This window comes from Engraulis encrasicolus, chromosome 21 (assembly GCF_034702125.1).
Source record: "Engraulis encrasicolus isolate BLACKSEA-1 chromosome 21, IST_EnEncr_1.0, whole genome shotgun sequence".
NCBI lineage: Eukaryota > Metazoa > Chordata > Actinopteri > Clupeiformes > Engraulidae > Engraulis > Engraulis encrasicolus.
The window spans coordinates 14,307,001-14,327,044 of NC_085877.1; positions in this window are offsets into that span (position 1 = coordinate 14,307,001).

Genomic DNA, 20,044 nt, shown 5'->3' on the forward strand with positions numbered 1-20,044 from the left:
TATTCCGCTTATTACATTTCGCCTTTTAAAACCAACAATACTCTCTGGCCTTTTCAGCCCCTCCAACGTCCACAGTTGTCATACTGTACTAGACTACATCATGATTGCTGTGCCTTTTTCTCTCTCCACTTTCCGGCACTGTGTCTATTCGGGTGTGATGTGGAGACTGAACATTATTGGAATTCTGAAGGTGTCCTACCCCATGTTTACACATTAAACAGAGCTCACTGTTTAGTAGAGTAGTAGAATAGTTCTAGTATATATAGAAGAGTATAGTAAGTAATACTACTACTACTAATAATAATAATGACTTACTGTATATAGCCCCTTTCAAGTAACCCAAGGTCGCTTTACAAAAGGAGATGGGGATAGGGAATAGCGGGGAAAAGAGAGGAGGGGGTAGAAGTGGGGTTGGGGGGCAGAGTGGTTAAAAGGCCTCAGTGAATAAATGTGATTTCAGGTGCTTTTTGAACGTAGCCAGTGTGGCGGCGTAGTAGCCTGGTCCTGACCATCCCATAATACTACCATTTCATTTCGTATTCATGGTCTGGAGACTGTGTGATCTGGCGCGATTGCAGGAAGCAGGAAGTTTGCACTCAGTTATGGTTTGAAATAATTGGACAGCTCTCACCCAATCGCCGACAGTTACTCAACAACATAGCGCGGACCAATGGCTCTGGCGCAGACGTTTACGTCATCGTCACGGGAGTCCTCCCCCTTCCGCCCCCACGTGGGGCACTTATTCACTTTTTGCATTTTCTGTGCGGGATTGGCAGGCCAAATCCTGCCGCTCAACAATCGCTCCGTAGAAAACAGTCGCCAGACGCAGTACGGAGCCAAGTTTCTTGGCAGAAGTACGTAGGATGGCACGCGAGGCGTGGCGAATATGGAGAGAAAGACTGTTCAAAAGGGTGGGGGCAGCAACACAGAAGGCTCTGTCACCAAAAGTCCGTAGCCTGGGCCGGGGAATGACAAGTGGGTCCATGCCAGATGACCTCAGGAACCTTGATTGGGAGTGATGCTGGATGAGATCGCAGAGGTACTGGGGAGCAAGAGCATGAAGGGATTTGTACGTGTGTGAGGAGCAGAATTTTGTACTGTATAGTAGAGTACAGAAACCTAAGAGGAAATAAGGAACACCTTATTTACTAGTTAGTGAACACAGCTTGAGTGTGCTTTAAAAAAGTAATTCGAAACTTTATTTTTACATACACTTACAGTACACCACAAACCCCATCCATATTGTTCTCAAACACCACGGTGCGAAAGTGGTCCACCACCAGTTCAGTGCACTGTACACTGGGTCATGCACACCACCCCTGGCTGGCACCTCTTACAACTGCAGAGTCATCTGGGGAAAGAAAAAAAACAAAATGCAGATGGCAGTGCTGTATGCAGTACGGAGTGGGGGATGACAAGAAGTGGAGAGAGGTGGAGCGGATTGGAGGAAAGAGGTGGGGAGAGAGGGTGAAGAGAGTGAAGACAGGAAAAGAGAAGAGGTGGAGAGAGAGGAGGAGAGGGGTGGAGAGGAGGGGAGGGGAGAGAGAGGAGGAAGAGAGCAGGAGAGGGGAGGTGATGAGACTACAGCCCTCCTGCAGTGTTCCACTGCTGCTGGCCACCTGCTCACACACACACACACACACGCACACATGCACACACACACACACACACACACACACACACACACACCCTCCTCCTCAATATATCTTTGTGGGGCCCTCCCATTGACTTCCATTTATATTAACCCTAACAATAGCTTAAGAATGCTAAACGGTGCTCACACCTAAACGATCGCTAACCTTAACCTGTCATTGAGGAAATATTTTAGTACACTTTTACTTTTACCAGTACCAACAAAACTACCCAGAAAATCTATGGGGCCTAAAATGTCGGCCCCACAAAGTAGCATTTTCTCCATGTTACTACCTTAGTGGGGACATCTGGCACCGCACAATGGTTGCACACACACACACACACACACACACACACACACACACACACACACACACACACACACACACACACACACACACACACACACACACACACACACACACACACACACACACACACACACACACTTTTCCCTTCAGCCTCCAACAGTTGACTAATAAACCAGGGGATTATCGAGGCGTCCCTGTGTGTGCTTGATGTTCTTCATGTCTCCGACGGTGCAGGGCTGGGACATCTAAGCAGAAATGGGCGGAAACCCAAAGGGTGGGGGGATGTGCCATTTCATTTGTAGACAGTTAAGCAACATGCATAACATGTAGCCTATAGTACACAGCCTAATTAGTCTTCACAAGACGTGGTACAGAACAGTGATACAAATTCAAACAAGGCATGAATTAACCACAATTAGTATAACGATTTCTGCTCAGGCTCGACTGTTGTACTACACTACAGTATGTGAGGTTGCAGTTTAGCATCCTGGCACGAGTCCCACAAACACACACGCACTCCTATAAATCCCGACACATACTGTAAGTTCGGGCCATTTGAACACGCTGGTTGAGGGCAAACAACTCATTAACCCCACCGTGCCATCATCATTATCAATTAACCGCGATCTGCTGTGACGCAAGATAAAAGAGGCTTTGAAGCTGGTGGTAGCTGCTGTGAGCAGCTTCATCTCCAACCTGGGCTGAAAGGCAGGGAGAGGCACGGATGGTACCCCCCATCTGGCACCATCAGGCAAAAAAGGGGCCATAGTAATTATTTGTTCCAATCACCAATCGCCAAATTAGCTCGTTTCAATTAGCGCGACTTTTCATCGCAGTGAGATAAGCTAATGAGCGATGTTCACCCCCTGTTGTGCGTCTCTGCCTCTGAAGCTGGAATCACACACCTCTGGAGATGCAGTATATGGGGCATCCGTGGCCTTGTGCTTAGGCGGGAGGTGGTCTTTCCAATATGGAGGTTGTAGATTGGAATCCCACCTTACCTCTCCCTACACCTCCATCCATGGCTGATGTGCACCTTGATCAAGGCACCTAACCCTCCCACATTGCTCCAGAGACCATAACCAATACTCTGAAAATAATGACTGTAAGTCGCTTTGGATGAAAGCGTCAGCTAAGTGTAATGTCATGAAATGTAATTTGGCACATTGCAGGGTGTTTCGAGAGGTCTAGACCTTACCAGGCGAATACACCGACCGTGATAAGATGAAGTGACAGAGAATCACTGGGCTGTGTAGCAAGAGCAATACGAGCGATTGAAGCGACATAGTATGTCAGTTAAAAGCAGAATGCAAGCATTCCAACATTCCAATTGCCTCTGGCGGCTGTCGCTGAACCGTATCATAGATAATTTGCATTATATTCGCTCAAGTCCAACCTTGTGTGCACACAGCAAATCTGTGCATGTTGTCCTCTAGAACCTTGTCCTTCGTATCATCCAGATCTGCATCTTTGACCTGGCACAGTCTCCTCCGCTCCTCCTCAATGCTGCCCAGGGCTGGACTGGTAGCACAAACTGGCCCAGGCATTTTTGGCATAGACCAGTCCCTCACCCCCACCCCCATACTACAATTGTGATGGGCTCAGTCAACTGTATATTAAGGATGCACTGATGGTCTGCCCCATCTAAATTGTGGGCCGGTCTCAAAGGGAAAATTTGAAACAAACACAAACAAACAAAAGCATCGGCCCTTGAGGAGTGCCGGCCCGCCGGGAAAATGCCCGGTATGCCAGATCCCCAGTCCAGCCATGGGGCTGCCTCTCTGCACAGGCTGTGGGGCTATGGCGTGACCGTGTGTTTGCTGGCATAGCAGAGGGTGTTGTTGGGACCGAGTGGAGGTCTGAGATCCAAACACTTTTTTGTTTTTAGATGCATCACTTACTCAGCACTGAGGATTTTTATGACTCAGATGAAATATGTGAAAACCTTGTAGTGTTTCAACACACTGGTCTCGTTTTAGCTGTGGAAGAAAACAAGCTAGGCTTGCATTTTAGATAGGATATGGAGAAAGAATAGATTTGGAGGGAATGGGGATGGAAGAGTTTACATAGATAGGCTACCTGAATTCACATTACAGTCAGTGTGGCACATCTAGCCCTCATTTGTCAATTAATCTAAAGACAACAAACCCAGCTGCAAAAAATGAATCAATTAATAAATTAACCAAAACAATGTGACACAAAGTTCATTCTGACAAGTCGACAGATTGTAGCTCTGAATCAAATAGATCAAATCATTCTGTTGTTGTCTTGATTGGCAAAATTCAAACCTCATTGGCATAAGATTAAACTGCCTTCAATTATTTCACTTCATGTTAGTCCTCTTCACTGGTCATTGCCACCATCTTTCATCTCCTGTGGAAATTAAATTGTTCAATTTGTTTATATGTAGGGCTAAAATGATACTCAGTTTTATGTTGTGTAACAGACACTAGCAGAGTTTTGCGGTAGAACAGTAAACGTCCCTCCCAAGGCCTCACACAGTTCAGATGGATGACACTAAGCTACCGATCTATTCGCACCTGGGCTCCCTATACCAGAGGACTGCAAGGAGGATGTGAGTTCTAGCCCCGAGTGCAGACTGCACAGGAAGACCTCCTCTGTATTTGCGTGGGCGCAAAAACGTCTTAGTACCAACTATGTTTTTAAAAAAGAGTACACCGTTTTCTTTCATTTAAAATATGCTCTTTTTAACTCTCAGTACATGCTGCTACAATCCGTGGGTCAAACAGTGGAGTTCTTTGCTCCTCTCCAACATTAGTAATACATTACAAGAGCTCTTCACTAATGCATCACAGCTTGCGTGTGTGGTTTTCCAATGGGGACAAAAGAGAGAGAAAAGGGAAAAAAAGAAAAGTCAGCCAACATCTTCGGATGAAAATTAAAGCTTCTTACTGTGAATGTGGGCCCAAGAGACACAAACATTTGCAAACCAAGATACCTTATGCATGTTCATAGGCTTTGGGAGCCAACTAAGGATGCATTCTTGGCTGCATGAAAAGACAAGCACCCTTGATGTGCTTGACTGTAGTAGGAAGTATAGTGCACTGAAAAATAAATTCGGTCCAAACACCTGAATAAATTTATTTTTTTATTTCTGATCTGGCATGGGCTGAGGGATTGGAGTTTGTCACTGTGTAAGAAAAAAATAAGGCTGTTCAATATTCGGTTGAAATCCTAGAGCTTCCATAAATCTCAATGTTACATAGCCTCTGTGGTGCATGAAAAGGGATTTCCAGCTAGGCTAGAAAGTGGCTTATCGTGAGGTTTCTTGGCCTACCATCTTTGAGAGGCACACACAGATGTGGAGGCAAGTAGATGTGGGGGTGGGGGGCAAGAACTGATTACTGCCAGATGATTACTGCACCTGATGATTAAGAAGCTCCGTCACCTCAACATTCCCCCACCCCTCATCCGTTGGATCCACGACTTCCTCACCAACTGACCACTTCATCCACCATCATCACCAACATGGGAGCTCCACAGGGCTGTGCTCTCTGTCCTTTTCTTTACATATACCTGATACACAAATGACTGCACCAGCCCCTCCCCCATTACCACTTATTTCAAGTACTCTGACGACACTGCCATCACAGCCTACCAACAATCAAAAACAAACAATGGGCGGAACATGTCAGCCACTTCAAATACCTAGGACTCACCATAGACAATAAACTCATTTTTGATGCACGTGTCTCAAACGTCCACAAAAGATTTCAACAGAGACTTAATGTGATCCGTAAACGCTCTGCCCTCTCTGTTGCCCCTCGTGTCCTTTCACTTCTGTGCTCAAGTATCATTCAGCCCATTCTAGTGCACTGCTCACTATGCTTCTGCGACATGCTCTCCACCAGCTGCAGGAACAAACTCACTAAAATCACACACACTATCCAAAATCACTCACCACCCTCTACACAACCTTTCTGTGAGGTTTTTGCCTTTTGACCCTGAACAAGAACATCCACGCGTGCTCCTCAAAATAAGTGTGATCCTCTTTCTTGGACATTTGACATCTCCCTTGAAATTCTCCTTCCTTCCTCCTTTTTATGACATGCTTTCCATTTACCAACACTAAAGTGCTTTTCTGAGTGCTGAGGCCAGAAATGGCAAAGCACTGGTCTCTCAAGAAAACATCTTCCAGCGGGTTATGGGAGCTTGCGTAAATTCTACCAGGGAGACTCGAATTTCTCGGCTGTCAAACTTAGCCTACTAGGCCAACCAACAAATCTTCCTTTTGACAGATCATACATGCGTCATCATTGCCCAGGATCGCCAACCAATCACAACGCGAGATTGGGGGTTCCCCCGTTACGCATCACTCATGCATCGTTACCTCTCAGCCAATGGATCGCATTCACGTTTGTTTAAATAGCTGTCACTCATTCTGTTCTCTGCTTTTCAGTTAAGCCTCTCGAGTCTTCATGGTAGAAATATTCTGCTACTTTTGCCAAAGAAACACATGAAACCCAATTTTCAGAGTATTAAGATGGATAATACCTCCTCTAATGACAATAATGACATGTGAAGTGGTTTTATAACACTTTGCCAAAGTGATGAATTCTTTCTTACAGGGAGGCAAGGGGATGAGCTGAGGCCCAAGGCACCTTTGGTACAGTATGTATACACAAAAATACACATAGTGAGTGCGATGTCATAACATGCACTACAGTTGTACTTACTTGTTATTACACCAGTTATTCTACTGTACCTATTGAGTAAGTAGCCTACACTATAATTAAAGCCTTGTTAAAAAGTGTTACCACATCCTCTGAATATTTAAATGCAGTATCCCATCCCAAGGTTCATAATATGCACTTTCACTCGCTCGTTCGCGCGCGCACACACACAGACACACAGACAGACACACACACACACACACACACACACACACACACACACACACACACACACACACACACACACACACACACACACACACACACACACAGCAGTTCTGACTTCTTTATTTTCTGCCTTTACTGCCTTCCTTCCAGCTTCAGCTCCAGCTGCAGCTGCAGTGCTTGCTCCCACACCTCAGTGCTTCAGTGATCCCCCTGTCCCCGTCCCTGAAGGCTCTCCTCTTTTTCATCCTGGAGCTTCAGAAGGATCCATTGACTTTTACGGAGGAAGCGTCATACTATCCCAACGGGGGAACGGTGTAACTGTATTGGGAGAACGGTGTGTGGTATCTCCCCCAAGGACGATGAAGACCCACTGCATTGAAACTGAAACTGCATTTGGTTTGGTAGCATGGTATCAGAGGTGACTCTAGACTCAGCTGGGGCCCCAAGCAAATGTTCAAAAGAATAAACATTTAAACCAAAATCACCACTACTGTAGTGAAGTGTGGACTGTTATTCCCTATCTAGGGGTTTGGGGGCCCCAAGCGAATGCCTGCCTAGCCTGGTGACAAGATGCACCTCCCCCGCATGGCATACAGTGGGCTATATTGAGACAACTGTGTCTGAAAAGATAGACAAAAGCCCAGAGGTCATTACAGCATATGGTTATTGTTATTACGACCCTGTTGGGTCTTCTCTGCCATTTGGATGTCTTCGGCTGTGGTGTGTGGTGCCCGGATCCTTTGTCTCGCAAACAATCCTGAGCAGCTGAACCGGTTGATGAGTTCCCATGGCCATGATTGACCTAAATGATCTGCCACTTTCTATTGCTCCCGGCTGGAGTTCCTTCCTTCTATTCCAACTCCTGGCCGTGCCGTCATTTAGGAAAATGGCCACTCCGAGGGAGCTGGCTATCTGTTTGCAGAGCCTTCTTACACAGCAAAAAAAATGCCATGTTGAATTAACACTTAGAGAATTGATTTACCATCTTCTAGAGTTGATTTGGGGTTGAATTAACACTGACTGTTTTACTGTGTAGCGCTTTTATCAGGAGTTACCTTGTCTGACGGGATCTGCCTCTGTGCTTATGGGGAAGAAACACTTTGTTTTAGCCCCACATCTGCCACGCTACGATGCCATCCGCTAAAGCCTTACCGCCCTGTAGTCCCTGTCACTACAGCTGCTTTTTTATGTCTCTGAAGGTGAGAGTTTGGGAGTAACCAAGACGTGGCTGAGGCCTGTTTTTTAGATGAGACCTACCATTCTTGTCAAGCCACATTACTTTTGGATCCATAAGGGGATTTTTTTACTTTCTCTTTTCACTACATACGTTTTCTGTGTATCAATAGATTATGTTCAGAATATATGTGTGTGTAGATAGGCTATGAAGGAGTATATGACTCTATAAATATCTAATAGATATAGAATATATTTGAAGTTTTTCCATAATTAAGCATGTTTGACTTGACTTGACTTGACTTGATGTTTCAGCATCAAAGACCTATGTATACACAGCTATTACTGCATGGGACTAGTGCACAGAATCGCATCGCATGAACATTGCCTTACAACAGGAACAGCTTTATCTTAATGGCTGGGAAACCTCATTTTACCTTGTAGCAATGTGCACATAGCCAAGGGCTGTAGCGATAGTATTAATACTCTGTTTACAGACTGGGACTTTTAATAGCCTTTGGGTTGATATCTGGTAATTAATTATGACGGCGGTGAAGGCGGTCGTCAGTCCCTGGACTCACAGGGGTGATTCATTTCCAGCCATTGTTTTAATTTACTGATGCAATGAATGGATACGAAATGCAATATAAGCGGATCAGTGCTTTGAAGGCCACTGCGGAGAGATTGGAGCTTTTTTTGCACAGAAACTGCAAGGGCATATCTCGCTTGTGGCACATACAGAGTAAAAGTGTTTGCAGTGTTCATTCAACACTACAAGAGTCGAATTTAACAAGCATGGTGTTGGTCCTACTCTCTAGTCTGCAGTAAGTGTTGAAATAGTGGTGTCACATAGGTCCATCACGTCTCTCTCTCTTGTGTGGGCGAAGTCCAAGCATATATCTGCCTCTGTAGTAAGTTTAGCTCGTGTTGACTGGTAGGGCTTCAAATGCCTTGCGGTACTTTTCAAACCCATTTTCCAGCCTGCGTGTTGAGGCTCTCTCCGTCTGTCTCTCTGTCTGTCTGCCTGCCTTGCTGCTGTCCGCTTGTATGTGTTCCCCTAAGTGTGACCAGGACTCGTCAGTTCATGCATACGTGTGTGTGTGTGAGTGTGAGAGAGAGAGAGAGAGAGAGAGAGAGAGAGAGAGAGAGAGAGAGAGAGAGAGAGAGAGAGAGGGTGTGTGTGTGTGTGTGTGTGTGTGTGTGTGTGTGTGTGTGTGTGTGTGTGTGTGTGTGTGTGTGTGTGTGTGTGTGTGTGTGTGTGTGTGTGTGTGTGTGTGTGTGTGTGGGGGGGAAGGGGAGGGAATATGTGTGTGGCGAGCAATGGTGATGTTGCCCTGAGGCAACCAGTGACATCTGGCTGAGTTTAAATCCTCCTCTTCACCTTTCCTTTCCAGCATCTTCCACTTCTTCTTTCCTTCTCTTTTTTCTTTCCCTTCTCTTTCTTCTCCCTTTCTTCCTCCATCTCGTCCTCGCTCTCATCTTCAATCGTGTGGGGCCTTGGCACCAATAATGGTTTTCAGCACCCCGTTTTCACTGCACTGCCAGACTCTAATTAGTTTTAATCTTTGTCTGTGCTAGAGAGAGAATACGCACGGTTAGACACACCACTTCACCGAGCCGTCGGCACTTTGGCAGGAGCTACTATGAACATACCACACCAGCTCGGCACGGAGGAACTCACAGAAAGACATGCATGTGGAAGCACACACACACACACACACACACACACACACACACACACACACACACACACACACACACACACACACACACACACACAAAATAAACACCCATGCACCCACATAGACACACACGTAGACACACACACACACGAACGCACGCACGCACGCACGCACGCACGCACACACACACACACACACACACACAAGCACACAAGCATAAACACAAACATTTAATTGCATATGCTGTATGTGCAGATGCAAGCATTCATACACATACGGCACATGTATTCACACATGCATATGAAACATACACCTGAAGAGAGAGGGAATATGAGAGAGAGAGTGTCTGTAGTATGTACTGTATTTTGATGCAGAAATTTAAAAAAAAACTCTCGTAATGGAAAAGGATATGGCAAGCAAAGATGAAAGCAATGGTGGAGGGGTGGAGAGGAGTGGAGAGAGGGGAGTGGGAGAGGGTATGGTATGAGTGGGGGGTGGGCAGCGTTATATCAACCTTTTTCAGCTTCATGTCCGTTTAATGTCACGCTGCGCACCTTGTAATCTTGGAGGAGTGGGACACATCCATCTGGTCTGTACCCCTCTCCCCCTCACCTGCCCACCACCCAGCCACCACCGTCCACCCCCACAACACAACAAACATTTCTCCTGACCTTTTCCTCTTCCAACACACTTGCACCGAACACTCCAAAATTGACACGCCAAACTGCACACATATGCAAGCATGCACTTGCACACACACACACACACACACTCACACATGCAAGCACGCACATACACACACACACAGACACACACACACACCATCATCCGTGTGTCTTTTTTTGCTATGTGGCAAGAATGTTTCTTGCTCTACCTCTCTCTCTCTATCTCTCTCTCTCTCTTCAAACGTCTGTTCGTATGTCCCACCTTTTACAGTCTAGCCAGCCAAGTGTGTGTGATTTCATGGCTGCTATTTTTTGAAAAACGATTGCGACCGCTTAAATGTGAAAAAGCAAATGTAATTTCTGTGACTGCGAAATGTGTTTTTTTCCCCTCTGCTCGTAACGCTGTGTTCATGTGTGCATGAATATGAAATGTGCGTGGCGCAAGGTTTTGACGGGCCAGCCCACCTCAAAGTTGCTGACGATCACGGTGAATGTACCTACACTTTCGCAGATCAGCAACATACGTGTGTGCATTCTTTTTTTGACCAATCAGTAGCAATGGCTTCTGTTTGGGCTAGTCCCTGTCCTCCGCGTGTCCTCTGTCTTGAGATGTTATCAGAAAATGTGACTCCTTTCCTCTCCTTTTTCTTAGTTTTTATTTTATTTTATTTTATTTACACACAGGCATGCACATAAACATAAACACACATTCACACAGACATGCACGCTGCCCCCCCCCCCTCTTCCACCCACACACACACACACACACACACACACACACACACACACACACACACACACACACACACACACACACACACACATACTCGTTTTATACGCACACACGCACACCTCTCATTTTATTATCAGCCTTCATTTTGGAGCCGGTGGGGTCAGGAGGTGTTGTTAGAAGTTCTCGAGCAGTTTTGTCAGATGGTGCCTCGAACCGCGCCACAAGTCAAGGAAGGAAGGAAGCAGGGTGGGAGGGAGGATTTTTAATTGCAAAGGTAGTGGCACAGCTGATAGAGAGAGAGAGAGAGAGAGAGAGAGAGAGAGAGAGAGAGAGAGAGAGAGAGAGAGAGAGAGAGAGAGAGAGAGAGAGAGATAGAGAGAGAGAGAGAGAGAGAGAGAGAGAGAGAGTGGGGGAAGAGAGAGATACTGCACCACAGAACACCAAGTTAGTCTTCAGGGCCTAGGGCTCAGTTAAATTGCCATGCCTGCCGGCAGCTCTGCGGCCTGGAATAGAGATGGCTCCCTGTCTCCTTCCACCTTGCTCCTCTCCCCTCCTCTCCTCCATCCTACATCCCCAAAAGCTCCAACCTGCCTCTCCTCGGCTTACCTCTGCTCTCCTCTCCTCTCATCAAATAGCTCAAACTTCTCTTCTCTTCTCTTCTCTTCTCTTCTCTTCTCTTCTCTTCTCTTCTCTTCTCTTCTCTTCTCTTCAACCAGCTCAAACTTCTTTTCTCTCCTCGCCTCTCCTCTCCTCTCTTCTCTGTTCCTCTCCTCCATCCTCCTCCCTCCTTCTGCTCCACCTGGTTCTCTTGACGGGGCTCCAGCATTAGGCTCCCTGAGGGGGTTAGTGTGGTGTGAGCATGGATTACCAATGAAGGTAGTTAGCACAGAGATGAGCTCTCCGGGCTGCAAACTGCCTTCCCCACCTGCGAAGGTCTATGTGTGTTACGTGAGGAGTAGAGGAACGAATAACACAATGAATATGTTGTAAATAAGTGTTAAATGTTTATATGAATTAGGGCTGGGACATTAACACATTAATTTCGATTAATTAATCACGCGATTCGATTAATTAATTAACACGATTTAAAAAATTAATCGCAGTATAATATAGCTACATAGTTCTGGATTAGACCAGCGGAGGGCAGTATTACGCCTGATGCTCAACAGCCTGCTGAAATTGAGAAGAGTTTTCTCTTCTTTTAAAAATGAATAATATTTGTAGATGCTTATTAGGGCCCGAGCACCGAAGGCGCGAGGCCCTATTGTTCTTGCTCGGATTATTATTAGGGCCCGAGCACCGAAGTGCAAGGGCCACGCGGTGGCCCTTCGCCCTCTCGGTGCGAAGCCCTATTGTTTTCCGAAGGATTATTATTATTATTATTATTATTATTATTATTATTATTCTCCTTAGTAGTCTGTAACGTTGGGCCATTTCTCGGGTACTTCCGGTGCTCGTACACTTCCGCCACTTGGTACACACATTCTAGATTCCCCCCGCTACTCAGACGCCGAATATTAACCCCCGATGGAACACGGGTACGAGGCCACGCCCCCGAAAGCGTTTAGGGGCGGGGCCGACATATACTTTGAGCTAGAGACTCGGGACTTTTTCTAGGGTGTGTATCTCACTAAGGCGCATCATAAAGTCCGATACAACGATATGGCCACGCCCAACAGGAAGTGAGATATTTTGACTTTTTTGGCATTTTTTAGCATTTTTTACGTACTTTTACGTACTTGTCCTACACCGTACATCGTATTGACTTCATATTCTGTGGACATGAGCTCAAGGCATTGAAGATGATATATTGCGAAGGAATTTTTCATATCTCGTAATTTGCCAAGATGGCGGCTCCATGAATTTAGGTATCTAATTCTAAAACAGGAAGTTGGCCACCATTTCAGTTTGGAGTGTTTTGTAACAGTGCAAACGCACACATGTATGCATATAATGAATACTAACTTTTCTATATGCCTGAAATGGAGGCCACGCCCCCAAACTGGTTTAGGGGCGGGGCCAACATCTACTTTGAGCTAGAGACTCGGGACTTTTTTTAAGTTGTGTATCTCACTAAGGTGCACAATAAAGTCCATATAACGATATGGCCACGCCCAACAGGAAGTGACATATTTTGACTATTTTGTCATTTTAAAACAGGAAGTTGGCCACCATTTCAGTTTGGAGTGTTTTAAAACCCTGCAAACGCACACATGCATGCATATAATGAATACTTACTTTTGTATATGCCTGAAATGGAGGCCACGCCCCCAAACAAATTAAGGGGCGGGGCCAACATCTACTTTGAGCTACAGACTCGGGACTTTTTTTAAGTTGTGTATCTCACTAAGGCGCACAATAAAGTCCATACAACGATATGGCCACGCCCAACAGGAAGTCACATATTTGGCATTTTAAAACAGGAAGTTGGCCACCATTTCAGTTTGGAGTATTTTGTAACAGTGAAAACGCACACATGTATGCATATAATGAATACTAACTTTTCTATATGCCTGAAATGGAGGCCACGCCCCCAAACACGTTTAGGGGCGGGGCCAACATCTACTTTGAGCTACAGACTCGGGAGTTTTTTTAAGTTGTGTATCTCACTAAGGCGCACAATAAAGTCCATACAACAATATGGCCACGCCCAACAGGAAGTGAGATTTTTTCACTTTTTTGGCATTTTAAAACAGGAAGTTGGCCACCATTTCACTTAAGACTGTTTTAAAACAGTGCAAATGCACACATGTATGCACATAATGAATACTAACTCTTCTATAAGCCTGAAATGTAGATAAGGTATAGCGCCACCATGTGGTAGGCAAAGGAACTGCAGGAAAAGTGTAATTCTTCAATATCTTGGGAACTGAACGTCGTACAGACTCCATTTTTGTTTTAGGGGGTCATAGCGACATGCTAATCATGACAATGCTAATGCTAATTTTGAATGCTAATTCATGCTAATTACTTTTTCGTCAATATCTCGTGAACCGAACGTCGTACAGACTCCATTTTTCCAGGGGGGGGGCATAGCAACATTCTAGGTGGCATGCCCCGTCCCTGCAATGCATGTGTGCGAGGGCCCGTCATCGCCGCTTGCGGCTTTAATTATTATTATTTTTCTTTGTCCTCCGTGTTCGGGCTGCTCATTTTGTCTGGGAAATACTTGGTGGCTCGCCCTTTTGCACGGTGATTGGACATGCTTCCCGCTACTCAGAACCAGAAGCTCGGATCCGGATTGGCCCCGGGCACAGAATAGCGCCCCCTATCGCCCCATATCGCGTTGAAGTTCCTGGCTGACATATAGTTTGTCGTTGGGCCACGAAAAAAAATATGCATATATATCTCACTAAACCAAACAAATTTGCAATGCCAACCCATTAGCCACGCCCAACAGGAAGTGAGATAATTTGACTTTTTCTAAATTTACATGTAATGGGATTTGAAACAATCCTCCTAAACCGTACATCGCACTCACTTTATATTCGTTGTACATGAGCTCAAGGCATTGACGGTGACAAATTGCGAAGGAATTTTTGATATCTCGTAATTTGACAAGATGGCGGCTTAATGAATTTGGGCATGTAATTTTAAAACAGGAAGTTGGCCACCATTTCAGTTTGGAGTGTTTTCAAACGGGGCAAACTCACACATGTATGCATATAATGACTATTAATTTTTGTATATGCCTGAAATGGAGGCCACGCCCCCATATACGTTTAGGGGCGGGGCAAACATCTACTTTGAGCTACAGACTCGGGAGTTTTTTTAAGTTGTGTATCTCACTAAGGCGAGCAATAAAGTCCATACAACGATATGGCCACGCCCAACAGGAAGTGAGATATTTTGACTTTTTTGGCATTTTAAAACAGGAAGTTGGCCACCATTTCAGTTTGGAGTGCTTTAAAACAGTGCAAACGCACACATGTATGCATATAATGAACACTAACTCTTCTATAAGCCTGAAATGTACATAAGGTATAGCGCCACCAAGTGGTAGGCAAAAGAACTGCAGGAAAAGTGTCATTCTTCAATATCTTGGGAACTGAACGTCGTACAGACTCCATTTTTGTTTTAGGGGGTCATAGCAACATGCTAATCATGACAATGCTAATGCTAATTTTGAATGCTAATTCATGCTAATTAGTTTTTCTTCAATATCTCGTGAACCGAACCTCGTACGGACTCCATTTTTGGGGGGGCATAGCAACATGCTAGGTGGCATGCCACGCCCCTGCACAATGTACGTGCGAGGGCCCGTCATCGCCGCTTGCGGCTTTAATTTATAGTAATTATTCAAGATCCATGTTGTAAAAAGGGACAACAAATGTACAATTTAATCGTATTTCCTGTTTTACAATTACCCCTATCCAACAGAGGATTATTGTACATTTATAACTGTGTTTCCCGGCCCACAGTTCCCTTTTCTAGGGTTTCGCTCCACCGTGCATTCACTGTAGGAGTCCACAAGAACAGCAGTAAGGAAACTCAGGTCTGGTAACGATAAACGTCCCTGTGTAGCTGCTGGGAGAAGACTAAATATGTAGCTGACGGACTTGTGAGGCCTGGGACCAGTGGTGTGCTAATAAATCACCCCTAGATTTACTCTAAGGTTGACCAGAGCCAGCAAACAGAGTAGTAATCAAGTTCTCTTACCTCGCCTTGCGGGCGCGGCCTGCGCCTTGGGTTGTGGTGTCCCTTCTCAAAAGTGAAGAACAAAATCCAAATGCAAGTGAAAGTAGGTTAGATAGCCGAATTTATTTAAGAAAACACGAGGTAGTAACTGGTTACAAAGTGAATAGTCCGATCCACTAAGCTAAAAATATACTTCTTGCACACACTCTAAGCTCTGAGTAAAAATGAAACTTTCTGTTCCTGTCGCTGCTCTCTGCCAAAATCCAAAGAATGAAATCTCTACAGAAAAAGTGCAAGAAGTGTATAATCCACAGAAAATCATCAAAATCGGGGTTTTGCTTAAAGGTATCCCTATTTATACACAGAGTGGGGGGAGAGCTTTTACGTCACCCCCCGCCTATTCTAGAAATTTCTACAGCCCTTGGTGTCCTGGGCCCCCACCCCTCCCTGTCTCTCTGTGCCTTGGGTACAAACGGTGGACCTATACTCTAGGCCCTTATATGGATTGAAACTGTCTCTGTGTCGGCTGCGTCCTGCTTCCTGAAGATAGCGTTGACGAGGTTCTTCACCCCCACCAGCTGGCTTTCGGAAGAAGGGCCGCGGTACCTTGCTGCGTCTCGGTTGATCGATGACTCTGACAGGGGGGACGATCACCCGCCGTTCCAGTTCCCGGGAACGTGCTGGCCTTGGTTCTCCTCTTGGTCTGGGGGCACCCGGTAGGTCCGCGAATAGTTCCAGGTGTTTTCTCGGATCATTCTCATCTATGATCTCCAGCCACTGGAACTTCCGTTCTCCGGTCATAACTCTCCAGTGGTACAGGTATACTCGGTTGCCTATCATCTTGTTTCTGGGCAACGGTGTGAATCTTGCATCTTTTACTTGGACCAATGTTGATCTGGCCTTTAACTTGTTGAGCTTGGTGAGGGGGGTCCTCCCCTCCCCCAAAATCCCGTCGGCAACATGGTCTTGCATTCTTACATAGGCGATATCGGCCCACTTTCCTGGGTCGATGGTCCCTGAGCTGTTTGTGGCCATTCTTTGCTCAGTGTTCCCATTCCTCCCTGGTTGCACTATCTCCCAGTACGAGGTCTTCATAACGACCATCTCTTTGCATTCTTTGCCTCCACACCAGGGACAGCTTCTCCTGAGACACCCTACACAGTCCGGGTAGGCTGCCTCCCATCCGGTGATCATGTGGGCTTCTTTATTGCAGCAATTGTCACAGTGCTGGCAATTGTACTTGAAGGGGCACCCGCTGAAAAATGCTTCCCCTGCCAGTGTGGCTTGCCGGCCACAGCGGTGCTTGACAGCTGACATCGCTTGTCCCATTTGATAATTCACTGGGGGTATCTGGGGGTGAGAATATGCTACCCCCGGTGGAGGGGTGAACAGAATTGGGGGTGGTGCGCTTGCCGGTTCAGGCAAGGGCGAGACTTGGGGTGACTCTCCTGTCTGGGTGGTCACCAGCAGGGTTTGTTCTGATGCCACCATCGGGCCAGATGGGGGCGAGACCGGGGAGTATGCTCCAGTCTGCCTGGGCGGGGGCTGACTTGTGGATCTCCTGGCTAGGCTCGCCATGTAAAAAGGGACAACAAATGTACAATTTAATCGTATTTCCTGTTTTACAATTACCCCTATCCAACAGAGGATTATTGTACATTTATAACTGTGTTTCCCGGCCCACAGTTCCCTTTTCTAGGGTTTCGCTCCACCGTGCATTCACTGTAGGAGTCCACAAGAACAGCAGTAAGGAAACTCAGGTCTGGTAACGATAAACGTCCCTGTGTAGCTGCTGGGAGAAGACTAAATATGTAGCTGACGGACTTGTGAGGCCTGGGACCAGTGGTGTGCTAATAAATCACCCCTAGATTTACTCTAAGGTTGACCAGAGCCAGCAAACAGAGTAGTAATCAAGTTCTCTTACCTCGCCTTTCGGGCGTGGCCTGCGAATTGGGTTGTGGTGTCCCTTCTCAAAAGTGAAGAACAAAATCCAAATGCAAGTGAAAGTAGGTTAGATAGCCGAATGTATTTAATAAAACACGAGGTAGTAACTGGTTACAAAGTGAATAGTCCGATCCACTAAGCTAAAAATATACTTCTTGCACACACTCTAAGCTCTGAGTAAAAATGAAACTTTCTGTTCCTGTCGCTGCTCTCTGCCAAAATCCAAAGAATGAAATCTCTACAGAAGAAGTGCAAGAAGTGTATAATCCACAGAAAATCATCAAAATCGGGGTTTTGCTTAAGGCATCCCTATTTATACACAGAGTGGGGGGAGAGCTTTTACGTCACCCCCCGCCTATTCTAGAAGTTTCTACAGCACTTGGTGTCCTGGGCCCCCACCCCTCCCTGTCTCTCTGTGCCTTGGGTACAGAGCGGTGGACCTATACTCTAGGCCCTTATATGGATTGAAACTGTCTCTGTGTCGGCTGCGCCCTGCTTCCTGAAGATAGCGTTGACGAGGTTCTTCACATGTGATTTTTTTTTTTTCACTGTTCTCAAGTCAGATATTTAAATGTGATTAAAGTGTGATTAATTCGATTAATTAATTCCAAAGCCTATAGATTAATTCGATTCAAAATTTTAATGGAGTCCCAGCCCTAAATTAATTATTATATTCACAAGACCCACCCATGTTACAGAATACACAAAGATGCCTGGCCATGGTCATACAGAAAGTCCCCCTTTTGAAAATTAATGTAGAAAAACACATAGTTATAGCCTAAACACAAAAATGTAATTCTTACTGTGACCGGTGGTCATGCTGAACTTTTATTCTGACGGGGTAACGACACTCCCCTTTCTTTCCGGTGCGTAGCATAAAACATTGCGGTGGTAGCTAGCTAAAAAAAACGCTGTGTCTTTGATGCTGTGGAGTGTGGCGTTTGCATACTGCTCTCTCTGTCCCTCCGTTTGTGGTTGAGCCATCGTACGGGAAAGCCCTGTCCATCCGCAACTGGCGTGAACCCAGCTGGCAGTCGGCTACTGTTCTGGAGCTTGTATGCCGAGCTGGGCAAACTCAAGTATCACTGGTGGCGTGTTTCCACTTCGTGCCCTTTGTGGTTGACTACTTGCGTGCCGCTTTGAGAGAACCAAAGTTTCCTTGATGCACGGTACCCAGCTGGAACCCGGCGTGACCCATATCCCGACTTGCGCTTGGCAGACCTGATCTGGAGGAGGAGTTGGTGCCTTCGACTACACTGATGCAGTATCACTAGAGAAGGGGGGCATTACTGTTCTTTTCCCAACCTTTTTTCCTTTTTTTTGTCCTTTTGTGTACCTTGTGCAAGTGATTTATCCTATGCAACCTTTTCACTTTGTAACGTCCAAGACGAAGGGGCTTGTGTAACATGATTCATGTATGAAACTAAGTGGATTTCTTGGCCTAGTGCAATTATTAGTGCAATCCCTGGCAGTATTGCCAATGACCTTTGGAACAGTTTTTGGTTGCTGTAGTGGGAGACCAAACGTAGCATAATCTAACTAACAAGTGTGTGACCAATCCAAACTTTGCCTACGGGCAGTTTTGTGTGTTTTTGTTTCTTTAGTTTGAGGTTTCGTTATTTTTCTTTTATTCCTTTTTTGTGTGTGCTTTTTATTTTATTTCTTGACTAACGGTGTTTGCAGTGCATTATCTGCTAATTGGTCCCCTTCTCGTGCAACTGCACAATTTGCACATTTTGTAACTATTGGTAATTGCCTTTAATGCTTTATATTGCACTTGTTCAGAAATTCAGATGAAATCCATGACTGAGCCTGTGAGGCAGATATCTCAAGTACAGGAAAAATGAGAATCACTGAAAGAAAATAAAAAGAACTCTAAATTGTATGACAGTTGTATCTCTTGTTATTCACTAACCTGTTGCGGGGAAAGTCGAATCAAGTGTTTGATGGTTGGGTTCTCTCACCCTAACAAATGAGAGTGGTGTAGTCACTAAAAATCTTAAAAATATTACGGTAAAGAGCTAACGCAGGCCACATTACAGTCCCTTTAAGACCCTTTTAAATCCTTGGATGGCCCGCGGAGGCGAGCCCAGACAGTTCCAGAAGAGTCCCCAGAGAATTGATCGCTTCACTGGGAAGGCGACGGCCGTCAATCGAGAACAGTCCAGGAAAAAAGTGTTCCAAATGGATGAAACAGGATATTCCAACACACTTGAAAAGGTGGTTCTCGAGGCATCGAATATCAGACAGCTGCTGAATATTTTTCTTTCAATCACAGCGCTGTCGAGACAAAACCACTGCTCACATTTTGCCAGGGAATTTGAGCACCGTAAAACCCTGTTCAGACAACGCTCCTTCCTTGTGGTGCCAAACGACTTGCGATAAAGTTCTCAACGGACGTCAA